This window comes from Megascapheus bottae, chromosome 1 (genome assembly GCF_031878675.1).
Source record: "Megascapheus bottae isolate mThoBot1 chromosome 1, mThoBot2.hap1, whole genome shotgun sequence".
Taxonomy (NCBI): domain Eukaryota; kingdom Metazoa; phylum Chordata; class Mammalia; order Rodentia; family Geomyidae; genus Megascapheus; species Megascapheus bottae.
In genome coordinates this window covers 8,404,464-8,428,965 of record NC_143509.1, presented here as the reverse complement: position 1 = coordinate 8,428,965, position 24,502 = coordinate 8,404,464, and the positions used below count along the sequence as shown (strand labels likewise).

The 24,502-nt window shown below is 39.3% G+C and overlaps 1 pseudogene; it reads right to left on the bottom strand.

Annotated features, from left to right (window-relative positions):
* Positions 1-22,014: 22,014 nt before the first annotated feature.
* On the bottom strand, positions 22,015-22,946 carry LOC150068291 (olfactory receptor 7E178-like; annotated as a pseudogene).
* Between the last annotated feature and the right edge of the window lie 1,556 nt (positions 22,947-24,502).

Sequence of the window (24,502 nt, the reverse complement as noted above, 5' to 3'; positions counted from 1 at the left end):
ATACGGAACCGAGGGTTCATGAGTACAGAGTAATATAACGGGTGACAGGTGGCCACGTACCTGTCGTGGGCCATCACTGTCAGAAGTATGTCATCCATGCAGCCAAAAATGATAACAAGACACATCTGTGTCAGGCACCCACTGTAGGAGATGGCTCTGCTGTGAGTGTGGATGTCTGCCAGCACAACTTGAGGACAGTAGTAGAGGTGAAGCAGTTGTCATCCAAGGAGAGGATGGAGAGGAAGAAGTACATGGGGGTGTGGAGGTGGGGGTCAGAGGTGATGGCCAGGATGATGAGCAGATTTCCAGGCACAGTGATCAGGTACATGGACAAGAAGAGCCCAAAGAGGATGAGCTACAAAGCCGGATCCACTGAGAGGCCCAGGAGATGGAATTCGGTGACATGTGTCAGGTTGAGTGTGGCTACATGGCTTGAACACCTTTAGAATAGGAAATCAGGGATGGAATCATAAATAATTGGCAACACAGTACTGCATATATGTTTCCAATTCAAGTACTCACAATTTTAATCATATTCAGGAGTGTTGTCAGTATTTCCCAGTGCCAGTTTCCTAGAAATTTTGAATTATCAATTCCTATATCATTCATTTATAGCTCTATATGCCAACATTTGTATTTATAGAAGAACAAGAAAGATCATTGATCAGAAACTCATGTTCACAGAAAAACGCAATATACTTCCTGTGTGTGTATTCCAGTTTTGAGCCTTTAAGTCAAGTCCTGGGTTCTGTCCCTGAACATTTCATGAGGATTGTGTTCTATGATTTGAACCAGCAGCTCCACTTCTGGCTTTTTGATGGTTCATTGGAGATAAGTATATCATGGACTGTCTTGCCCAGGCTGGCTTCAAATCAATGTCCTCAGATCTCAGACTCCTGAGTAGCTAGAATGAGTCATGAGCCAGCTGTGCTTTATACTCATATAAAATAAAGGGTAGCCTTCCCTTTTTAAGGAAAAAATAACATCATTTTCATCAATATTGTGCCTTAAATATGCCTCATCTTATTAGAATACATTTGTGCAAAATCCCTTATCAGAGACCACATATAAACACACTGTAAAAACCAAACTGTACTATCTGAACACTACACTAAAAAATTAAGTCCTGAAGTTCTGTATTTAACTTTTTAAGGAATGTCCATGCTTCTTTCCGGAATGGTTGAACAAGAACACAAACACAAGGCCACACTAAAGCCGACAGTTCAATCATCTTTACTGCAGCATTGTTTATCATAGCCAAAATATGGAACCAACTCAGAGGACACTCAGTGAAGGAAGGGATCAACAAAATGTGGAATATATATATAAACATGGTGGAATTCTACTCATTCATCAGAAAGAATTATGCTGTACCATTGTAAGGAAATCAAAAGACTTGGAGGAAAAAATTACTTTAAGCAAAGGAAGCCAGGCCAAAGTACCATAAGTTGCATGGTTTCTCTCATCGGTGGCAATTACAATGTGCCTGTTACCATACAAGGGGACACAATGAATGGTAAAAGAAAAAAAATACATTTTCACTGGAGTGAGGTGGAATCTTAGAGTTGTTTTGATGCTGGAGGGGATGTGGCCAGGAGGGATCACTACTACACTGTTGGTGGGAGTGCAAACTCATTCAACCACTATGGAAAGCAGTATGGCAGTGCCTCAAAAGGCTAAACATAGAACTCCCCTATGACCCAGCAATTCCACTACTTGGCATTTACCCAACCATCCAAAATCTAGAGCATACTATATCCAATAGCACAACAGTGTTCATTGCAGCATTATTCACCATAGCAAAGATATGGAACCAACCTAGATGTCCCTCAGTTGATGAGTGGATCAACAAGTTGTGGTATTTGTACACAATGGAATTCTATGCTGCTGTCAGAAAGAATGACATCGCCCCATTTGTTAGGAAATGGAAAGACTTAGAAAAAATCATATTAAGTGAAGTAAGCCAAACTCAAAGGAACTTAGGCTCAATGGTTTCCCTCATTTGTCATAATCAGTAGAAACCTTGGGCTCTACTAGTAGAGATCTGCAATAGAGCCAAACCTTGATACATAAGGCCATATAGTATGAAGCTAATTGAAAGGACCTCTAGGATATTGAAAGAAAAGCCATATAATGAATGATTGTTGTCCTTAATGTACTATGTTATCCCTCATATCCTTTGCTGTCCCTTGGGTATCTCATATTGTTACAGTATCTCATTTGTTATCTGATATATTGAATTTATGTGTATTTGGTTATTTGAAATTTGATAGGGAAGTGGGGAAAACCAAGATGGGGGGTGGGTGGTGGGTGGGGGGAGGGCAATGGGTACCAAGACATGTGAAAGGGTATCAATGTATGTGAATTAATGCACCTTCTATCTGGCAAATATCATGTAACCCTTTTATTAATTACAATAAAAATATAAAAAAAGAAAAAAAATACAATGACATGATAAATTATACATGTCTCTTGGCATTTACACAGTGAGACCAAAGTAGGGCATTCTTAGGAGAGCATCACAAAGGTGCAATAGTTATGTACGTGTGGTCAAATAAAATAATATTTATTGAAATGAATGCCAGGAAATAGAAATGAGAGGGTTTGCTTCTTCTTTGTTGCTATTTTTATTTTTGATTCCTTTTGTCTTGGTTTGTTCATTTATCTGACTTTGTGATGGTAAAAGGGAGGCACAGATATGGAGAGACCAAGAGTGAACAAATGCACTAGTAATATTCATTAGACATAATATTGAAAATGAATTTGTGGATGAGGACAGGGGGGTAAATCTGGCAGAGACTGCGGGAAGGGGTGAGATGGTTCAAAAAGAAATGTACACTATTTCTGACTTATGTAACAGTGACACCTCTGTACATCATCTTTACTTCTATTGTAATAGAAATTGTTTTTAGGAGTTAAATCTGAGCATTTGTGACTCAAGCCTATAATCCCAGCAATGTATATATACATATTTCTCTTACCCTCACCACCCTCAAGAACACATTCTTCACAACCTCAAACTTGGTAACGTCCATTTGTCTACCCTAACTATCACATTTGTTGCTCACCATGAGAAAATGATATTTCTCATCATGTCTTCCACACCCTCAGCCTCCCTTAGTACTTACTGAGTGGAGCTGCTTCTCTGCAGGGTCATAATGAAGAGCTCTGAAGACCCTCCCATGTTTGTGGGTCCAGTGAACACTTCAGTCGTGTCCCCAGGATTATTAATATAAACAGATGGTTGTCCCTTAGAACATCCCAGAGGTAAATAAATATGGAGGGGATAAACATGAAGCCGTGAGGACTGAAGACACTGAAATGAACAAGAGACTGAACAGGATGGTTATGGACTCTTATGTGCCATCGGGGCTGCATGCTCACAGCTGGCAATTAGCAAGATTGATCCAAGTTATTCCAGTCTAAGGAATCCATCACATAAGTAGAGGAATAAGAAGGGGAAATTTATCCAAGACTGCACACTGACAGGACATTCACTTTTTAAGACTTTCTTTATTCCAGTTTAATAAACTATATTTTCAGTCTATTCCCTCATCTAATCCTTCATCACTGGCTGAATGTCACTGGCATTTTGGCAATGCCAATATCTAATTTTCATATCTAATTTTCATATCTAATTTTCTTTTTTTATAATTTAATTTTTTATTGTAATTAATAAAACGGTTACATGATATTTGCCAGACAGAAGGTGCAATAATTCACATACATTGATAACCTTTCATATGTCTTGGTACCCATCACCCTCCCCCTCACCCACCCCCCACCCCCCATTGTGGTTTTCCCCCCTTCCCTATCAAATTTCAAATGACCAAATACACATAAATTCAATATATCAGATAACAAATGAGATACTGTAACAATATGAGATACACAAGAGACAGCAAAGGAGATGAAAGATAACATAGTACATTAAGGACAACAATCATTCATGATATGGCCTTTGTTTCAGTATCCTGGAGGTCCTTTCAATTAGCTTCACACTATATGGCCTTATATATCAAGGTTTTGCTCTATTGCAGATCTCTGCTAGTAGAGCACAAGGTTTCTACTGGTTATGACAAATGAGGTTAACCATTGAGCCTAAGTTTCTTTGAGTCTGGCTTACTTTACTTAATATGATTTTTTCTAAGTCTTTCCATTTCCTAACAAATGGGGCGATGTTATTCTTTCTGACAGCAGCAGAGAATTCCATTGTGAACAAATACCACAACTTGTTGATCCACTCATCAACTGAGGGACATCTAGGTTGGTTCCATATCTTTGCTATGGTGAATAATGCTGCAATGAACACTGTTGTGCTAGTGGATATAGTATGCCCTAGATTTTGGATGGTTGGGTAAATGCCAAGTAGTGGAATTGCTGGGTCATAGGGGAGTTCTATGTTTAGACTTTTGAGGCACTGCCACATTGCTTTCCATAGTGGTTGAACGAGTTTGCACTCCCACCAACAGTGTAGTAGTGATCCCTCCTGGCCACATCCCCTCCAGCATCTGTTATTATTCGTTTTCCTGATCCTGGCCATTCTAATTGGAGTGAGGTGGACTCTTAGAGTTGTTTTGATTTGCATTGGTTTTATGACCAGATATGTTGAGCATTTCTTCATGTGTCTATAGGCCATTTTTGTTTCTTCTTCAGAGAAGACTCTCATTAAGTCTTTGGCCCATTTTTTAATGGGATGGTTGTTACTTTTAGTTTGGGAGTGATTCAATTTTTTGAGTTGTTGATATATGTTAGATATGAGGCGTTTGTCCTTTGTTTGGTTGGTGAAGATCTTCTCCCACTCCATAGGCTTCCTATTTAATTTACTAGATATGTCCTTTGCCATACAAAAGCTCTGCAGTTTAATGCAGTCCCACTTATCCAGCCTTTCTCTGATTTGTTGTGATTCTTGGTCCTTATTAAGAAAGTTTCGACCTGTGCCAAGGAGGCCTAGTGTATCTCCTATTCCTTCTTGTAAAGTTTTCAGTGTGTCAGCTTTTACCTCCAGGTCTTTGATCCATTTGGAGTTAATTCTAGTGCAGGGTAAAAAAGAAAGATCCAACTTTAGTTTTCTGCAGGTGCTTAACCAGTTCTGCTCGCACAACTTGTTGAAGAGGCTGTCTTTCTTCCATTCTATTTTTTTGGCTCCCTTTTCAAAGATTAGGTGGCCATAGGTCTGTGGTTTAATATCTGGGTCCTCAGTTCTATTCCATTGGTCTTCAGGCCCTTTCTAGTGCCATTACCAAGCTGTTTTGATAATTATAGCCCTGTAATAGAGTCTAAAGTTTGGAATTGAAATTCCTCCAGCGCTGTTCATTCTACTAAGAAGTGTTTTTGCTATACGGGGGTCTTTTATTATTCCATATGAAATTTTGGATTGCCTCTTCTATTTTTTAAAGAATGCTATTTTGATATTGATGGGTATTGCATTGAATTTGTAGATACTCCTTGGTAAGATTGTCATTTTCACAGTTGATTCTTCCAATCCAGGAGTATGGGAGATTTTTCCATGTCCTTAGTTCTGCTTTAATTTCCTTTTTCAGGGTTTTAAAGTTTTCATCAAAAAGGTCCTTTACATTCTTAGTTAAGATAATTCCTAGGTACTTTATTTTCTTTGAAGCTATTGTGAAAGGATTTGCTTTACTGAGTATTGCCTCTTTCCTCACACTGTTGGCGTAAAGGAAGGCAGTTGATTTTTGAGGGTTAATTTTATAGCCCTTCCAAAGTTTTGAATCAGCTCAAGGAGCTTGGCAGTAGCGACTATAGGATTCTTTAAATACAGAATCATGTCATCTGCAAAGAGGGATGGTTTTACTTTCCCTTTCCCTACTTGGAACCACTTTATACTTGCTTCTTGCCTTATTGCACTGGCTAGGAATTCTAGTACTATGTTAAAGAGGAATGGAGAGAGTGGGCATCCTTGTCTCGTTCCTGATTTTAGAGGGAATGGCTTTAGATTTTCACCATTAAGTGTAATACTAGCAGTGGGTTTCTCATACACAGCCTTTATTACATTGAGGAATGTTCCATGGATTCCTAGTTTCTCCAGCGCTTTTAACATAAAGGGGTGTTGGATCTTGTCAAATGCCTTTACTGCATCTATTGAGAAAATCATGTGATTTTTGTCCTTGCTCCTGTTGATGTGTTGAATTATATTAATTTATTTGCTATGTTGAACCAGCTTTGCCTCCCTGTGATGAATCCAGTTTGATCATAGTGTATAATTTTTTTTGATGAGTTGTTGTAGACGGTTGGCCAGTATTTTGTTGAGAAGTTTTGCATCAATGTTCATCAAAGAAATAGGTCTATAATTCTCTTTCTTTGATAAATCTCTGTCTGGTTTGGGGATGAGGGTTATACTGGCTTCATAGAAAGAGTTTGGTAAGGAACCTTCATTTTCAATTTCGTTGAAGAGCTTGAGGAGTATTGGTGTGAGCTCTGCTTTGAAGACCTTATAGAATTCAGCTGTGAATCCATCTGGCCATGGGCTTTTCTTAGGTGGAAGTTCTCTAATTGCCATTTCTATTTCAGAGCTTGAAATAGGCCTGTTGAGTTGGGTTATTTCTTCTTGGTTCAGTGTGGGTATGTTAATATTGGCTAGGAATTCGTCCATTTCTTCTAGATTCTCAAATTTGTTGGCGTAAAGTTTTGAGAAGTATTCCCTCATGATATTCTGGATCTTGGTAATTTCTGTCGTGATATTACCATTTTCATCTGCGATTTTGTTTATTTCGATATGCTCTCTTGTTTTTTTGGTAAGATTTCCTAAGGGTTTGTCAATTTTGTTAATTCTTTCAAAGAACCAACTCCTTGTTTTGTTGATTCTTTCTACAGTTTTTTTGGATTCTAAATCATTTAATTCTGCTTTGATTTTAATAATTTGCTTTCTTCCAGGAGCTTAAGGTGAGACAATAACTTGTTGGTTTGTGATTTTTGCAACTTGTTGTTGTAGGCACTCAGTGCTATAAATTTCCCTTGAGTACTGCCTTTGCTGTGTCCCAAAGGAGTTGGTATTTTGTGTGCTCCTTATTGTTAAATTTCATAAAGTGTTGGATTTCTGTTCTGATCTCTTCGATGACCCATTGGTGATTCAACAATGCGTTGTTCAGTCTCCATGAGTTACAGGGTTTTCGTTGGTGGAGATGTGTGTTCAGTTCCAATTTGATGCCTTTGTGGTCTGAGAGTGCAGGACTCAACTCTTGAGTTTAAGCACTACTATGGTTCAGGTAGCTAAATGAAATGCCTTACTAAATAGTTCAACAGATGATGATAATGATGGTGATAACTCTATTTTTATTTACTAAATTCTTACACAATGTGGATATTGTTCATTCTGTTATTTTCACCCAGCTGAGTATGCTAAAAACTGAGCACCATTAGAAATCCAGTCTGCTCAGATTATAACTCTGAGCTGCTGCTGAAAAATAGCTTTGAACTATAAGCCTATATATTGAGTTCTCCATGGATTATATATATATATGAATATATATATATATATTGCCTTGTCCTAGAGCTTGAACTCAGGGCATGGACACTGTCCCTGAGCTTCTTTTATTCAACTCTAGTACTTTAACATTTGAGCCACAGCTCTGCTTCTAACTACTTTGGTAACACATTGGAGATAAGAATCTCATGGACTCCTCAGTTGATGAGTGGATCAACAAGATGTGGTATTTATACACAATGGAATTCTATGCTGCTGTCAGAAAGAATGACATCGCCCCATTTGTAAGGAAATGGAAAGACTGAGAAAAAATCATATTAAGTTAAGTAATCCAGACTCAAAGGAACATAGGCTCAATGGTTTCCCTCATTTGTCATAATCAGTAGAAAACTTGGACTCTCCTAGCAGAGATCTACAATAGAACAAAACCTAGATATGTAAGGCCATGACACTAAATTAAAGACCTCCAGAATATAGAAATAAAAGCCATATAATGATTGATTGTTGTCCTTAATGTACTGTTATCTCTCATCTCTTTTGCTGTCCTTGGCTATCTCATATTGTTACAGTATTTCACCTGGTTGTCCGATATATTGTATAGATGTGTATTTGGTTATTTGAAGTCGGATAGGGAAAGGGGGAAAACAAGATGGGGGCGGGGGTGGGGGAAGGGAAATGAGGACGAAGACATGAGAAAGGGTATCAATATATGTGAAGTAATGCACCTTCTATCTGGTGAATATAATGTAACCCTTCTATTAATTACAATAAAAATATACGAAAAAAAATCTCATGGACTTTCCTGCCTGAACTTTGAATGTTGATTGTCACATCTCAGCCTCCTGGGTAGCTATGACTACTGACAAGGGTACCTGGCTCCTAGTTATAATTTTTTGATAATGACAGTTTTTCCTACTATATGTTACTATGGAGTAAATTCTGATTTAGAACATTCGACTCTGGGTGGTACAGGATTTCAATCAAATGCTCTGGGTACCACCACCCTTCTGAGAAGCAATCTAAATACAACACATTTGCTGGCATAATGAAGATCACACAAGCTTTAATTCGTGAATTCTAGGCACACATTTTTTTGCTAGTCGTGGGGCTTGAACTCAGGGCCTGGGCACTATCCTTGGACTATTCTCAAAGCTAGAGCAATACCACTTGAGCCACAACACCATTTCCAGCTTTTTTTCTATGTATGTGGTACCGAGGAATCGAACCAAGGTCTTCATGCATGCTAGGAAAGCTCTCTGCCACTAGGCCAAACTCCCAGCCGACGAACACCTTTTATGTATTCCTGTACTAGAGCTTAAATTTAGAGCCTCATGCTCTCACTTGTCTTTCTTGATCAAAGCAGGACTTTATCACTTCAGCCACAACTCCAATTCTGGTTTTTTGCTCATTAATTAGAGATAAAAGTCTCATGGATTTTTCTGCCCAAGCTGACCTTAAATCAAGATACTCAAATCTCAGCCTCCTGAGTAGCTAGGATTACAGGTGGAAACCACCAGCACCTGGAATGAATGCACATGGAAAAGCTAGTTATTGCCAGGCACTGGTGGCTCACATCTGTAATTCTAGTTATTCAGAAGGGTGAGATTGCAGGACTGCAGTTCAAACCCAGCCTGGACAGGAAATTCCATGATATTCTTATCTCCAAATAACCACTGAGAAGCTGGAAGTGGAGCTGTGGCACAAGTGGTAGAATGCCCACTTGGACAAATCCCAGCCCCTGAGTGCTGGCACAAATAAAAAAAAAGAAGCTAGTTCTCTACAGCAATAGGATGGACCATTGAGAGTGAACTATCACAGGAATTGTTCATGATACAATTTTATATAATCATTGAATGACATTGGAGTTATAAATATATTGCACTCAGTTTGGCCTTGAGATATCTGAAGCTCACAGAGGAACTGAGTGGCTCAAATTCTCAAACTTTAGAACCAATCTAAGCTGAGTGCCAGGAGCTCATGCTGTAATCCTAGCTTCTCCAGAGGCTGAGATCTAAGGACTGAAATTCAAACCTAGCCCAAACAAGAAAATCTATGAGACTCTTCTCTCCAATTAACCACCAAAGCTCTGAAAATAGAGCTGTGTCTCAAGTGGTAGGTCTCTAGGCTTGAGTAAAATAACACAAGGAGTGCATCCAGGTCCTGAAAGCAAGCCTTAGGTCCAGCAAAAAAGAAAAAAGATATATATGAGTAAAATTCTGTTCATTCATTCTATCACCTATATAACCTATCATAAGGACAGAGTTCACTCCACTTTTTGTTTAGATGGGAACAATACCATTTTCCTATTTAACCTGACGTTTCCCTATATATGAAGTGGAAAACAGTGAAGTAAAAAGAAGCAAAACTTTAGTTAATACACACTGAAATTGTTGCTAATTAGCCCCAGATAACACTCATTTAGATACCTGAATGCAGGTGTAAAACTAAAACAAGCTTTATTTTTCTTATGCCAGTCCTGGAGCTTAAACTTGGGGTCTGGGTGCTATCCCTGAGCCTTTTCACTCAAGGCTACCAATTGAGCCACACCTCCACTTTCTGCTTTTGGTAGTTCATTGGCGATAAGAATCTTACAAACTTTTTTCCCCAGCTGCCTTCAAAACATGATCCACAGATTTCCTGAGCAGCCTCCTGACAAAAGGAATAGCAAGAAGCTGAAACATGTTTTGTCAGGGTGGGGGAGGTCAAGGTTAGGCAAATAAATGGAACGAGGGAGGATAAATGGAAGCAGTCATAATTGCCAAGGTACAAATGTGAAAATGGAACGAGGTAACCTGAGAGGATTCCATAGAGTTGGCAGAGATGGAAGAAAAAACTGGAAGGGGTGGCATGGGAAGAGATGCTTTCTTCTCATACACTGACTTGTTGAAGTCAAGACCTTTGGACATCCTCTTAAGGCTAAAAATACTACTACTACTACTAATAATATACAATGCATGATGTGCAATGCTACATAATAAGAGAGGATTGCATACATTTGTTATTGATTAATCTATATCCTATATCTATATCTAATATAATTGATTACATTTCTTTTGATGAAAACAGGGTATCTGTATATTTTTTTAATTCTCTCTATGTATGCTTTTCTGCTGTCTTCCTCTTTTGTGATTCCCACTGGTTTTCCTCTCTTTCTTTCTCCACAGAATAGTCTTTCCTGTTTTCCTTTTTGGTTTGTTTGTTTATTTATTTTTCTTTTTGAGCTGGCCCTGGGCTTAAACTCAGAACCTGGGCTCTGTGCCTGAGCTTTTCTGCTGAAGGCTAGTGTTTACCTCTTGAACCACAGCTCCATTTTCTTTTCTTTCTTTCTTTCTTTTTTAAGTGGGAAAAAGTTGTACATTTATAATTAGCCAGCTGGATGCAGTTTAGATGATTTCAATTTTGTTGGCCACATCTAAAGCATCGTAATCAGGAACCAGTCGCACATATGCCTTCTTCTCTCTGTCAGATCTGATCAGGGTATTGACCTTACCCACATCAATGTCACAGAGCTTCTCGCAGCCTGCTTGATTTGATGCTTGTTGGCCTTGACATCCATAGTGAAGACAAATGTGTTATTGTTTTCTATCGTCTTCAGGGATGACTCGGTGGTCAAGGTCACCTGATAATTGCATACAATTTTTTTTCCTCAGAGCACTTTTCCAGGGATATTTGTACTCTCTCCCCAGCAGCCTGAAAGGGGGTGAAGTGTGTTTCTTCTGTTTTTTTGTGGCTTGGACGCCTTTCAGCACTGCCTTCTTGCTTTCAATGCCTTTTCCTTGGCTTCAGCTTTAGAAGGGCCAGGAGCTCCCTTCTTCATGTTCAGTGCCATCTTGGTGAAAAAGAGCTCCATTTTCTTCCCTGTGTTTACTGATTCTTCTCATTCATAGACACAAAAGTGTTGGTTCTTCTAATCTGCCATCTTGTCCTGACTCTTTCTTGAAAAGACAACATGCTAAGCACCAGTGGCTCACATTTATATTCATACCTGGTAAATAACATATAAAACATCATACATTATTTATAGAATATAATGTATAATGTACATAATATATGCAGTATGACACATAGTGTATATTATTTGATCTATGGTATGTATTACATAGGATTTTATAGTCTATAGCTATAATGTATAATGTTCTATATCATATCTATATTAAAAGTAATGAAATTATTTTAATAAAAATGTTAATAAAATTGCATTTATCACATACATAATAAAGTATATGATCTAATTATAACATGCACTATATATTCCATATATAACATAGTGCTTTAAATGCTAAAATAAATATAAAGATAATAAAGCTGAATAGACTGGGAAGACCATCTTATATTGGGGGTTTGGGATTGTTGTATTGTTTTATTCTGTTTTGTTTTTTGTCAGTCCTGGGTCTTGAATTCAGGGCATGGGTATTCTCCTTGAGCTTTCTCAAGGCTAGCACTTTGCCACTTGAGCCACAGCACCACTTCCAGTTTTTTTCTGTGTATGTGAACCAAGGAATCGAACCCAGGGCTTTGTGCATGCTAGGCAAGCACTCTACCACTTGGCCATACTCCTGGCCCCATCTTATATTGTTAAAGAAAATATAAGAAAAAAAATCATGAGCCCGGGAAGAAAAGTCCATGAGGCTTATCTCCAATTAACCACCAGAAAACTGGAAGCAGTGCTGTGACTCAAAGTGGTAGAGTGCTAGCCTTGCACACAAAAGCTCAGGAACAGTACCCAGGCTGTGAGTTCAAGTCCCACGTCTGACCAATTTTTCCCAGGAATTTAAATGTGCATCCCTCTTAAGATATAAATATACATTAACAAACAAACAATAAATAAATATGCATTAAATGTTCAGGTAAATATATCTACTTCAGTACAATAGAAATCAAAATTTATATCTAATTTTTTTTTGCCTGTCCTCAGCTTGAACTCAGTGCCTGAACCCTGTCCTTGGACTTTCTCGATGCTAGAGCCCTACCACCTGAGACTCAGCACCACTTCTGACTTTTTTCTTTTTTTTTTCCTTTGTTTTTCATTGTAATTAGTAAAAGGGTTACATGATATTTGCCAGATAGAAGGTGCATTAATTCACATACATTGATACCTTTCACATGTCTTGGTACCCATTTCCCTCCCTCCCCACACCCTCCTCCCGTCTGGGTTTTCCCCCCTTCCCTATCAAATTTCAAAAGCCATATAATGAATAATTGTTGTTCTTAATGTACTATGTTGTCTCTCATCTCCTTTGCTATCCCTTGGTTATCTCATATTGGTATACTATCTCACTTTGTTATCTGATATATTGAATTTATTTGTATTTGGATACTTAAAATTCTTACTTTTTTCTATGGATGTGGTACCGAGGAATCAAACCTGGGCCTTTGTGAATGCTAGGCAAGCATTCTACCACTAGGCCAAACTCCCAGCTATTGTCTGTAATTTTTAATGCCACCTGCAATTGCCAATGTGCATGAGAAGGGAAAAGCATGCATGCAGACACTCAAATGGAAAAGATCAAGATGCCCCTTTAAAATGATAAATAATTGGGGCCAGAGCACAGACTGATGGTAGAGTGCTCACCTAGAATACATGGAGACTTGGGTTCAATTCCTCAGTACCACATACACAGAAAAAGCTGGAAATAGCGCTGTGGCTCAAGTGGCAGAGCATTAGCCTTCAATGCCCAAAGACAGTGCCAAGGCCCTGAGTTCAAGTCGCAGGATTGGCAAATATGTATCTATGACATACAAACCCTCAGCCTATTTTAATTATGTTCTAAAATGTATGTGCCAGTGATTAATAGAGATGCACTTCTTGAATATTTATTTGTTAAATACGTCATTTGAAATATGATGTAAAAATCAATGTTAATAAACTCTAATAAAAATAGATAAGATAAATAATTTGATTTTCATATGAGGAATAACATTCCACTGAACATAGAAACATTAAGAAATACCAGTTTTAAAAAATGCAGTGTTAATTGAATACTATGCTGCTGTCAGAAAGAATGACATATCCCCATTTGTAAGGAAATGGAAAGACTTAGAAAAAATCATATTAAGTGAAGTAAGCCAGACTCAAAGGAACATAGGCCCAAAAGTCTCCCTCATTTGTCATAACAAGTAGGAACCTAGGGCTCTCCTAGCAGGGATTTACAATAGAACAAAATCTAGAGACATTAGGCCAAATAGTACAACACTAAATGTACGGACCTCCAGGATAAGAAAAAAAAGCAATATAATGAGTTATTGTTGTCCTTGATGTACTATGTTATCTCTCATCTCTTTTACTGTCCCTTGGTTATCTCATATTGTTACAATACTTCACCTAGTTATCTGATATATCTTATATATGCTTAATTGGTTATTTGAAATAGGAGAGGGAAAGGGGGAAATCAAATTGTGAGGGGGGAGAGGGGAGGAAAATGGGAAACAGGACATGAGAAAGGGTATCAATATTTGTGAAGTAATGCACCTTCTATTTGATGAATATAATGTAACCCTTCTATTAATTACAATAAAAAATATATGGAAAAAGTGCAGTGTTCCCAAAAGAAAAAATGCAGACTATTTTTAATGAATTCCAAAATGAACACATCATTCTTTCTGCAGATGTACACATGAGCATTTGGAAGGAGGCAGAGAGCCCTGAAATCTGAAAAGGGCAGTCCTCTATGGGTCTCTCGATGTTCATTAAAGTTATTCATGCTAACAAACCCCTTAGAGCCACACGTTCCCAAACTTCAACCATGCAGAAATGACTTTAAGAGCTCATTAAAAATCTGAGTCTGACTCCAGGAATTTCAGACTTAAAAGATCTGGGAAAGGAGCCAAGAATTCTCGTGTTTAATAAGCACCAACGGAGGCTGGTCTTGCTAATTTGGAGAAGATACTTTAGAAACTTTGGACCTTTATTGGGTCCCTATTGCTTCCATTTAATTTTCATTTACTTCTAAATAAGCTCTTGCAATTATAAGATGCATCACTTTCAGACTGCATCATAGAACCTTGTCTGACACGTCTCCTTTCCCCCTGGTAACTTTTTCCAACAAACAAAACAAGAAAGCTCAAGGAGATATCCCCCTTAGGTAATCCCTAGTCGGTAAGAGTCCCACTGTTTTCTTTGTGGCTATTTCCAAGACCTTGAGAAAAGAGTTCTCAGAGCAACTCCTTCATTTATTTGTTCTTTAATTTAAAGGGGAGACAGAATAAATGTCTTGCCAGCCACCTAACTCTAAAGACAGATACATTTCTTTTCTCTATTTTTTTCTTTATCTACTATGTTTGATCATTTTTAGTTAATTTGATCAGTGCCCTGGAGATTTTTAATCGCCTTTCTCATTCTAAACAATAAGTTTCCCATGACTGTTTATCAAACTTCACTAATTGCTGTCTCCCATTAAAAGATTTTAATTTCAGGCTGAGTGCCAGTGGCTCACGCCTGTCATCCTACCTTCTGAGGAAGCTAAGATCTGAGGATGGCAGTTCAAAGCCAGCCCAGGAAGGAAATCCCATGAGACTCTTTTCTCCAATTTAGCCACCAAAAAACAAACAAACAAAACAAAAACTGGAAATGGAGATCTAGCACAACTGGCAGAGCAGTAGCCTTGAGCAAAATAGCTCAAGGTGCCCAATCCCTGAGTTCAAGCCTCAGGACTGGCACACAAAAAAAATTTTTTACTATTTTAATTTCAGGGGCAGGGAGTTTGGCCTAGTGGTTAAAGTGTTTGCCTAGCATGCACCCGAGTTCGATTCCTCAATACCACATATAGAAAAAAGCCGGAAGTGGTGCTGAGGCTCAAGTGGTAGAGCTCTAGCCTTGAGAAAGTCCAAGGACAATGCTCAGGCCCTGAGCTCAAGCCCAGGACTGACAAAAAAAATAATTTCAAAATAGAAGTTTCTCCCTGAGTGACACATTAGTGTTAACAGAAAGTCTCAACAGCCTTGACTTTCAGTATCCCATTTGTACCAAAAATGAACTGTATGAGAAATAACCCATCATCACCATCTCACAATGAGCAACCACAGTACCTGTGGCTCTGCTACTGAGCCATCAAACATACTGAAGACTAGAAATGTCTTTAATGACTTTGGCAGTGCAGCCCACACAGGTGCTAGCATCCTGGAAGTAGGAAGACAAAATGTGAATGAATTTGAGGGGAGAAGAATCCGTGCAGAAAGTAGAATATAAAGTAAATGCAAGTCCCCCCCACCAAAAATGAGGCAATACCCCCAAAGAAACCATACAGCAATGCATGTTTCATGTTATGCACATTATGGGGGTGCAGTGTGTGTGTGTGTGTGTGTGTGTGTGTGTGTGTGTGTGTGTGTGTTCCAATCCTGAGGCTTGAACTCAGGACCTGGTGCTGTCCTTGAACACTTTTGCTCAAGGCTAGTGCTCTACAACTTGTGACATGTCTCTCTTTCTTTTGCTGGCTAACTGGAGACGAGAGTCTAATGGACTCTCCTCTCCTGGGCTGGCTTCCATTTGTGAAGTTCAGATCTCAGCATATCTTAGTTGCAAGTTATAGACATAAACCACCACTGGTGCTTAGATAAAGGAACACTTTTCATTGTTTTTGTTTTTTGTTTTTTTACCAGTCCTGACACTTGAACTCAGAGCTTATCTTGAGCTTTCTCAAGGCTAAAGCTCTACCACTTGACCTAAAGCACCACTTCTGACTTTTTCTATGTATGTGGTACAAAGAATCAAACCTGGGTCTTTGTGCATGCTAGGTAACCACTCTACCACTAGGCCAAACTCCAGGCCCTTTTTTTATTGTTTATGGACCTAATTTATCAACATATGATTCATCTATCAAGTAATTCACCCCTTTGAATAATAGTCTATTGTATAAATATTTCTTGTTTTGTCTATCTAGTCATCAGTTAATGGACATTTTGGATTATTTCCAATTTGAGGCTATTATACTTCTGCTATCAGTCAGTCCTTGAGGGCTAGACATTCTCTAAAGTCTTGGCTTCTTTTCGAATGGATGAATAATGAATGTAAGGATCGAGTTCTTAAATTCTCTCTCTCTCTCTCTCTCTCTCTCTCTCTCTCTCTCTCTCTCTCTCTCTCTCTGTCTCTCTGTCTGTCTCTCTCTCTCTCTTGTGTGGGTCAGGGAGCCTAGGCTCTGTCCCTGCGATCTTTTTACTCAAGGATAACACTCTTCCATTTGAGCCACAGTGCCACTTCCAGTTTTCTAGTGGTTAATTGGGCATAAGAGGCTCACAGACTTTCCCGCTTGGGCTGGCTTTGAAGCATTATCCTCAGATCTCAGCCTTCTGAGTAGCTAGGATTGCAGTCATGAGCCACTGGTGCAAAGTAATATTTCTTGACCTGGTTCAAAATTATTACAGAGACCAAGACATGTGAAAGGGTATCAATGTATGTGAATTAATGCACCTTCTATCTGGCAAATATCATGTAACCCTTTTACTAATTACAATAAAAAATAAATTGAAAAAAACAATTATTACACAGACCCTTGCCAACAGCAAGCACAACTGTTCACTGAGCCTTGGACATAAGATCCATACACAGTGGGTAGTCAAGATCGCTTTGAGTTCCCACTTCAGACCCAAGTAGGAATGCATTTAATAGCATCAAAAATGACTTAGTCAGACACCAGTATTCACACCTGTAATGCTAGATATCCAGGAAGCTGAGATCTGAAGATCATGGTTTAATGTCAGCCCAGGCAGAAAAGTTTGTGTGATTCTTATCTCCAATTAACTACCATAAGTCTGAAAGTAGGGCTATGGTTCAAGTGACAGAGTGCTAGCCTTGAGAAAAAAAACCTCAGGAATAGTGCCCATTCCCTGAGTCCAAGCCCCAAGACCTGCACAAAATACAAAATCCTACAATTACATTTGACCACATTATAGACAAATATAGATGATAAGGAACAAATAAACAATTGATAAAGATCCATGAATGTCAAGAAGGGTGAGCTAAACACTAAGTAGGAAAACAGATTTTAGCAAAAATAAGTTTAATGGGAAGGTTGCTAGTTGATGCGAGGGCAGGTGGATGAATCAAAAAAGAACAAAGGGGCTGGGAGTTTGTTTTAGTGGTAGAGTGCTAGCATGCCTGAAGGCCCAGGTTTGATTCCTCAACACCACATACATAGAAAAGCCAGAAATGGTGCTGTGGCTCAAGTGGTAGGGCTCTAGCATTGAGGAAAAAGCCCAAGGACAGTGCTCAGACCCTGAGTTCAAGCCCCAAGACTGACATAAAAAAGAACAACAGACAATTTATGTCTGTGATAACAGAAGTGGGAAACCTCAAAATAATTTTTTTGTGGAGGGAATAGTGAAGATGGAAAGAATGATGGTAGAGGTAGCTGTGATGAAGAACTGGGCAGGTCAAATTTAACACTAAGTAGAAATAAGTACCCGTGGTTTAACATCTGTAATCTCAGCTACTCAGAAGGCTGAGATATGAAGATCAAGGTTCAAAGCTAGCCTGAAGAGACTCTTATTTCCAACTAGCCAGCCAAAAGCCAGAAGTGGTGTTGTGGTACAAGAGGTTTGTGACTTCAGGAGAGCTCTGAATCTCTGATGAGTGAACAAACCCCTATCTCGCCAGGTTTGATGGTTCACACCTGTAATCCTTGCTACTCAGGAGTCTGAGATCTGAGGATGCAGGCCTGGAGAAGCACAGGTCTGGCATAGGATGATGAGCATAAGAAGCCAAAAATACATACCTTGGACAGTGCAACAAAGGTAGTGAATGTCATTGGACTAGTCTGCCCCCCAGCTTAAATAAAGCACACTTGATGTCCCTGTTCCTCAGGCTGTAGATGAAGGGGTTCAAATAGGGGTGACCACAGCATAGAGCACCAAATCTTTAGGAGACTTTGATACTGTTGACCCACACCAATGGCGCTTCTATAAAATAAGCACAACACAGAGAGATGAGAGCCACAGGTGAAGAAGGCTTTGTAATTCCCACGTGAGGAAAAGCCTCATGATGGATGAAATAATTCTATAATAGGAAAAGAAGATTCCTGACATGGGCAGAAACCACAGGGAACAACTAGAAAATCCTTGACAAGGTGATTAAGAAAAGTGTCAACACAGCTGAGATGAAGAATTCAAGAAGGGTCACAAGAGAAATTTGAAATTTCCACCTGCTTGAAATTTTTAAATTGCATCACAAGCATATTGTGTAAAAAGCTAGGATTACAGGTGTGAACCACCAGGACCTTGCAAAACAAATAATTTCTTGTTATCTGATAAAAAACATACAGCAAGCTAATTAAAATTCCTACCTTTCAGGACAGTGCTTATGGGCTTACATAAGTGCTTTTGGTTACACTTGAAGGGTTTATTTGTAAGAACTTCTCTTTCTTGCTCCATTTGTGAATGGAAGCTACTGAGAACAGAATTCACAGAAGTGGAGCTGTGGCTCAAATGGTAGAGCATCAGCCTTGAGTGAGGAGGTACCCAGAAAAGAGACAGTGCCCAGGCCCTGAATTCAATCCTCTCCAGATATGGCATATACATGCATACACACAAAAATGCTTTACTTTTGCTACTTAAAGGTAACTCACATTCATTATTTGGTTTCCTTTCACTATGGTTTAACTGAGAAGAGGTAAAAGAAAAAATGCATGAATACTTGAAAACACATATGGGCAACTTCTTATTGGGAAAATGAGAGTAAAAATTATCTAGCACAGGAGCATTGTAGTAAGGATTTTTAAAGTTATTAAATAGCTTAACTAGTGGTTCTACATCTCATGTATGTATATATTCACTTGTCTACATTTTCAACTACTCACTGGACACTGATAGCTTATAACTGTAACCTAGGGATTCAAGAGCCTGAAATCTAAAGAACATCATTCAAAATCAGTCCAGGTAGAAAAATGCATGCGGCTCTTTATCTCCAATTAGAAAAAAAAAGTCCAGAAGTCCAGCTGCAACTCAAGTAGTAGATTACTAGACTTAAGCCAAAGAAACTCAGCCCTAGGATCTGAGTTTAAGCCCTAGAACTAACATTAAACAAACAAAAGCAAAGAAACAAGTATATACGTCTGACTTTACTAAATACCACAATATAAATAAAGAACAGAACAATGCAAAAGAATGAGAAACACAGATGCCATCATTTACCATAGCGAAGATAGGTGCCCCTTAGTATATGATTGGATCAAGAAGATGTGGTATTTATACACAATGGAATTCTATGCTGCCATCAGAAAGAATGGCACCAACCCATTCAAAAGGAAATGGAAAACTTGGAAAAATATTGAATAAAGTAAGCCAGACATAAATGATCATAGCTCCCTGGTTTCCCTCATTTGCAAGAACTAGTACACATCCAGGATTCTCCTAGCAGAGGATCACAATAGCTCAAAAGCTATGTGCATATGGCCATACAGGATGAGGATACGCAAAATGAATTCCAGGATATGGAAACAAGAGGTTTATCTTTGTGTTTGTTGTTCTTAACCTACTTGTGAATGTATTTCTCTTCTCCTTCTCTCTCCCTCCCTCCCTCCTTATGGTTTATCTCATGTTGTTACTGTATATGACTTCAGTACCTGGTATATTGTATATATGTTTATTTGTTTATTTGAAATGGGAAGGGAAAGGGGGAAAATCAAGATAACTGGGAGGGGGTGGAGGGAGGAAGCTGGGAAAAAATGGGAAGGGGTATCAATGTTCAAGAAGTAATGCACCTGCTATCTGTAACTCCTCTGTACATCACCTTGATGATAAAATACAATTTAAAAAAAGAAATAAACACGGATGCCAGTAGCTCACGCCTGTAATCCTAGCTTCTCAGTAGGCTGAGATTTGAAAAAAAAACATAGTTTGAAGCCAGCCTGGGCAGGAAAGTCTGAGAGACTCAGATCACCAATTAACCACCAAAAGGCTGGAAGTAGAGTGGTAGAGTGCTAATCTTGAACAAAAGAAACTCAGGGATAGCATTCAGACCACGAGTTCAAGCCCCAGGACTGGCACAAAAAATTACCCAAATAAGATGGGTGTGGTGGCTCACACCTGTAATCCTAGCTACTCAGGAGGCTGAAATCTGAGGATCAAGGTTCAAATCCAGCCCAGGCACAAAAGAACCAGAGACTCTTATCTCCAATTAACCTCTAGAAAATGGAAAGTGGGGCTTGGCTCAAGGGCAGAGAGGTAGCCTTGATCTGAAGAGCTCAGGGTTACAATGCCCAGGATGAGTTGAAGCCCCATTACCCACCAAAAAAGAAAAATCTTGCAAAATGAAGGGGTGGGGGCAAACGCGAACCAAGCCAAGAAATACATTAAATTGTTGAGAAAATATTTATGTTCCTCCCACCTATTTTAATAAAAAGCATCCATCAGTTATACAAGAAGATTCCATTTAACATGTCCACATGTGAAGATGATGTAGCATGATCAAAATCAGCCCCACAAGAACTCTCTCATCTGTTCCTCTTCTGAAATTAATCTCAACAAGCTTCATTGTCCCATTTTCACATATGTACATAAAAAAGTATCAAGTATTCCTTAAAGAAATAGAGATCTCTAATTTATCTGACAGCAAGTTCAAAATAACCATCTGAAGGACTTCTAAGGTGAGATCAGGAGTTTGGCCCAGTGGTAGCATGCTTGTTTACCATGCACAAAGACTCGTGTTTGATTCCTCGGTACCAAATACATAAAAAAATGCCAGAAGTGGTGCTGAGTCTCAAGTGGTAGAGCTCTAGCCTTAAGGAAGAGGCCCAAGGACAGTGCTCAGGACCTGAGTTCAAACCCCACGACTGGAAAAAAAAGACTGCCAATTGACTGAATACAAGTACACACAAACATCAAGAAAATGATGCTTAAAGAAAAATAAGAGTAAAAATTTAGTTAGGCACCTGTGCCTCAAATTATATTAAGTGAAGTAAGCCAGATCCAATGAAACATGGGTTGCATGGTTTCCACCATTTTTAATCATTAGAATGTGCCTATAAGTCTACAAGTAAACACACTGGATGATAAAAGACAAAGACACATTTGAACATGATAAATTTACAGGACTATACACATTCACACAGTGAGACCAAAGAAGGCTATTCTTAGGAGAGGATCTCAAAGTTTCAATAGCTCTGTGCATACGGTCATATAAAATGATATTTATAGACATGACCTCCAAGAAATGGAGACGAAAGGAGTTTTTTGTCTTTGTTTTCTATCTGTTGTTATTTTTGTTTTCTGTGCCTTTTGTCTTGATTATAAGTTTACCTGTTTGCAAAGGGTAAGCGGGAAGCACAGAAATAGTAGGACAAAAGATAAATTACTTCAGCAGTGATACTACACACTATGCTGAAAATGAACTTTACAACTTATGGAGGGTGGGGAGGAAAAGGCTGGTAGAAAGCAAGGGAAGGGGTTATGTTGTCCAAAAAGAAAGGTGCTCATTACCTGACTTACCTAACCGTAACCTCTCCATACATGACCTTTACAATAACAATTTTTTAAACATGAATGACATGGTGAACGATGGGAGATGTTTGTTGTTGTTGTTTTCTGAGTCTCAAGGTGGGCTTGCTGCTTTCTCCAGAGGGAAGACTCTGATCCCACTGAGGTTAGACTTTCCTCAGCAGTCTCCCTATGGCCCATTTGATGTCCCTGTTCCTGAGACTGTAAATGAAGGGGGTCAGCATGGGCGTGACCACTGTGTATGCCACAGAAGCCACTGCCCCCATCCTGGGAGACACTAACACCGCCGAACTGAGGTACACCCCAAGTCCTGTGCCATAAAACAAGCACACCACATACAGGTGAGACCCACATTTGGAGAAAGCTTTCCACCTCCCGCCTAGCGATAACAAGCTGAGTATGGAAGAAACTGTTGTAGAGTAGGAAAAAAGGATTCCCGAAATAGGGAGGAAACCAGACATGGCACCCACAAAATACATGATAAGGTCATCGGTGAAGGGGTCAGAGCAGGCAAGGCTGAGGAGCTGGGAAGGATCACAGAAGAAATGAGAATGGCCACACTCCTGAAAAAAGTGAGCTGTAAGACCATAGAGTTAGGTAACTGGAACACCAGCAGGCTGATGACAGCAGACACCACAACCAGTGAGCCACAACGTCGAGGGTCCATAATGACCATGTAATGCAGGGGGTGACAGAGGGCCACAAAGCGGTCATAAGCCATGATGGTCAGAAGCAGACTGTCCAGACAACCAAAAAGCATAAAAAAGGACATCTGAGTCAGGCACCCACTAGGGGAGATGGCTCTGCTGTGACTCCGTGTGTCCACCAGCATCTTGGGGACCGTGGTGGAGGTGAAGCCAATGTCAGCCAAGGAGAGGATGGAGAGGAAGAAGTACATGGGGGTGTGGAGGTGGGGGTCAGAGATGATAGCCAGGATGATGAGCAGATTTCCGAGCACGGTGATTAGGTAAATGGACAGGAAGAGCCCAAAGAGAACAGATTGTAGTTCAGGGTCATCTGAAAGGCCCAGGAGATGGAACTCGGTGACTGGAGTTAGGTTGTGGGCATCTATGTTGCCTGGGCACCTTTTGAAGATGAAAAAAAGGTGTCAAAAGAAAGAAATGTAAGTATACCAGTGTGTGACACTAAAACTACATTCAGATTAAATCAGTCCAACAGGGAAGTTCTCAAGGGAGAGGAAAATCTCGTCCAAAATATTAATTTCTGACAAATCCCATCATCCATCATTTGTTCTTTCATGCACTCCATTTATTTTAGAGATATACCCAAGTGATGTGCATTTGAGCAATCCAGGTAAAGCTTTGAGTAAAATAAAATATCTAGTGACTCCCGCCTGTAATCCCAGCTACTCAGGAGACTGGCATCTGAGTATCATTGTTCCAAGCCAGTTGGATTGAAAAGTCCATGACACTCTTATCTCCAAATAACCAGCAAAAGGCCAAAAATGGAGATCTGTCTCAAGTAGTAGAGTGCCAGCCTTGAGTACAAAAGCTAAAGAACAATGTCCAGAAGGCTCAGAATTCAAGTCCCAGGACCAGAAAAATAAAACTAGATAGGTCCAGATACAATAAAAATAAATGACTTCAAAACAGTGTTTTCATCATTGGACAGACCACTAAATAAAATAGTACACAAAGATAACTCAAAGAGTTAAACAGCACCATAGATTAAGAAAAAAGCACTCAAAGAGTTAAACAGCACCATAGATAAAATAAGATATATACCTCCACAGTACTCTAGTAGCCTCCTGAGTAGCTCAGATTGTAGGGGTGGCCCACCAGCCCTTCTCAGTTACCCATTGAACTCTCTATAAGTTAGATCACATTTCAGGCCATAAAGTAAGTCTTAACAAATACCAAACTAAAAGAAAACAATTCTCTATATTCAAGGATCCCAAAGGGGAAAAAATGAGAAGTTAATTAAAATATACACACACATGGAGATAGCATGACAAAGTCTTGCATGATCTCTGGGCCGATGAAGAAATCAGAGAGGAAATTGAAAATGATTTCATATCCAATGAAAATGATCCAGGCACCAGTGTGGATGGAGGGCCACTGGGGGGAAGGAGGGTGGAAGACTCTGCATTTGGGGCACAGCTTTTAGCTAGCTGCTCCATCTTTGCATCTTAATGGTAAGGTTCTTAATGCTATCCAAATCCAGCCTGCCAGGGAGAACGAGAAAGGAATGACCACCCATCCCCTCCGGGATCAGTGGTGTGTGATGGAGAGGAAAGCTCTGTCCTCAGGACCAGCAGAATAACAGAATCCTGTGTGGATTCCTGACACAAGCCTCAAGTCTGGATAGAGATGAAGCAAGACAACTGGACTTGAATCAGTAAAGTGCAAAACTGGAGAACACCAACTAGTTATTTACAATTATCTAGGTTTGAGAGCTCAAGGCTGAACATTGGTCATCAGGCAAATTAGCTCATGGTATCTCTGTCTCTGAGGACTTGTTAATGTTGATGAAATAGGAACAAAATAAAAACCTAGTATTTTTGGTAAAGCTTGAGACCTTTCACTCCTCAAGCGGGCTATGTCATCTGGATTCCTTTCTTCTGACCTTTAAGATATAAATCTTCATTTTCCTTTTTCTTTGCTCAAATTTATC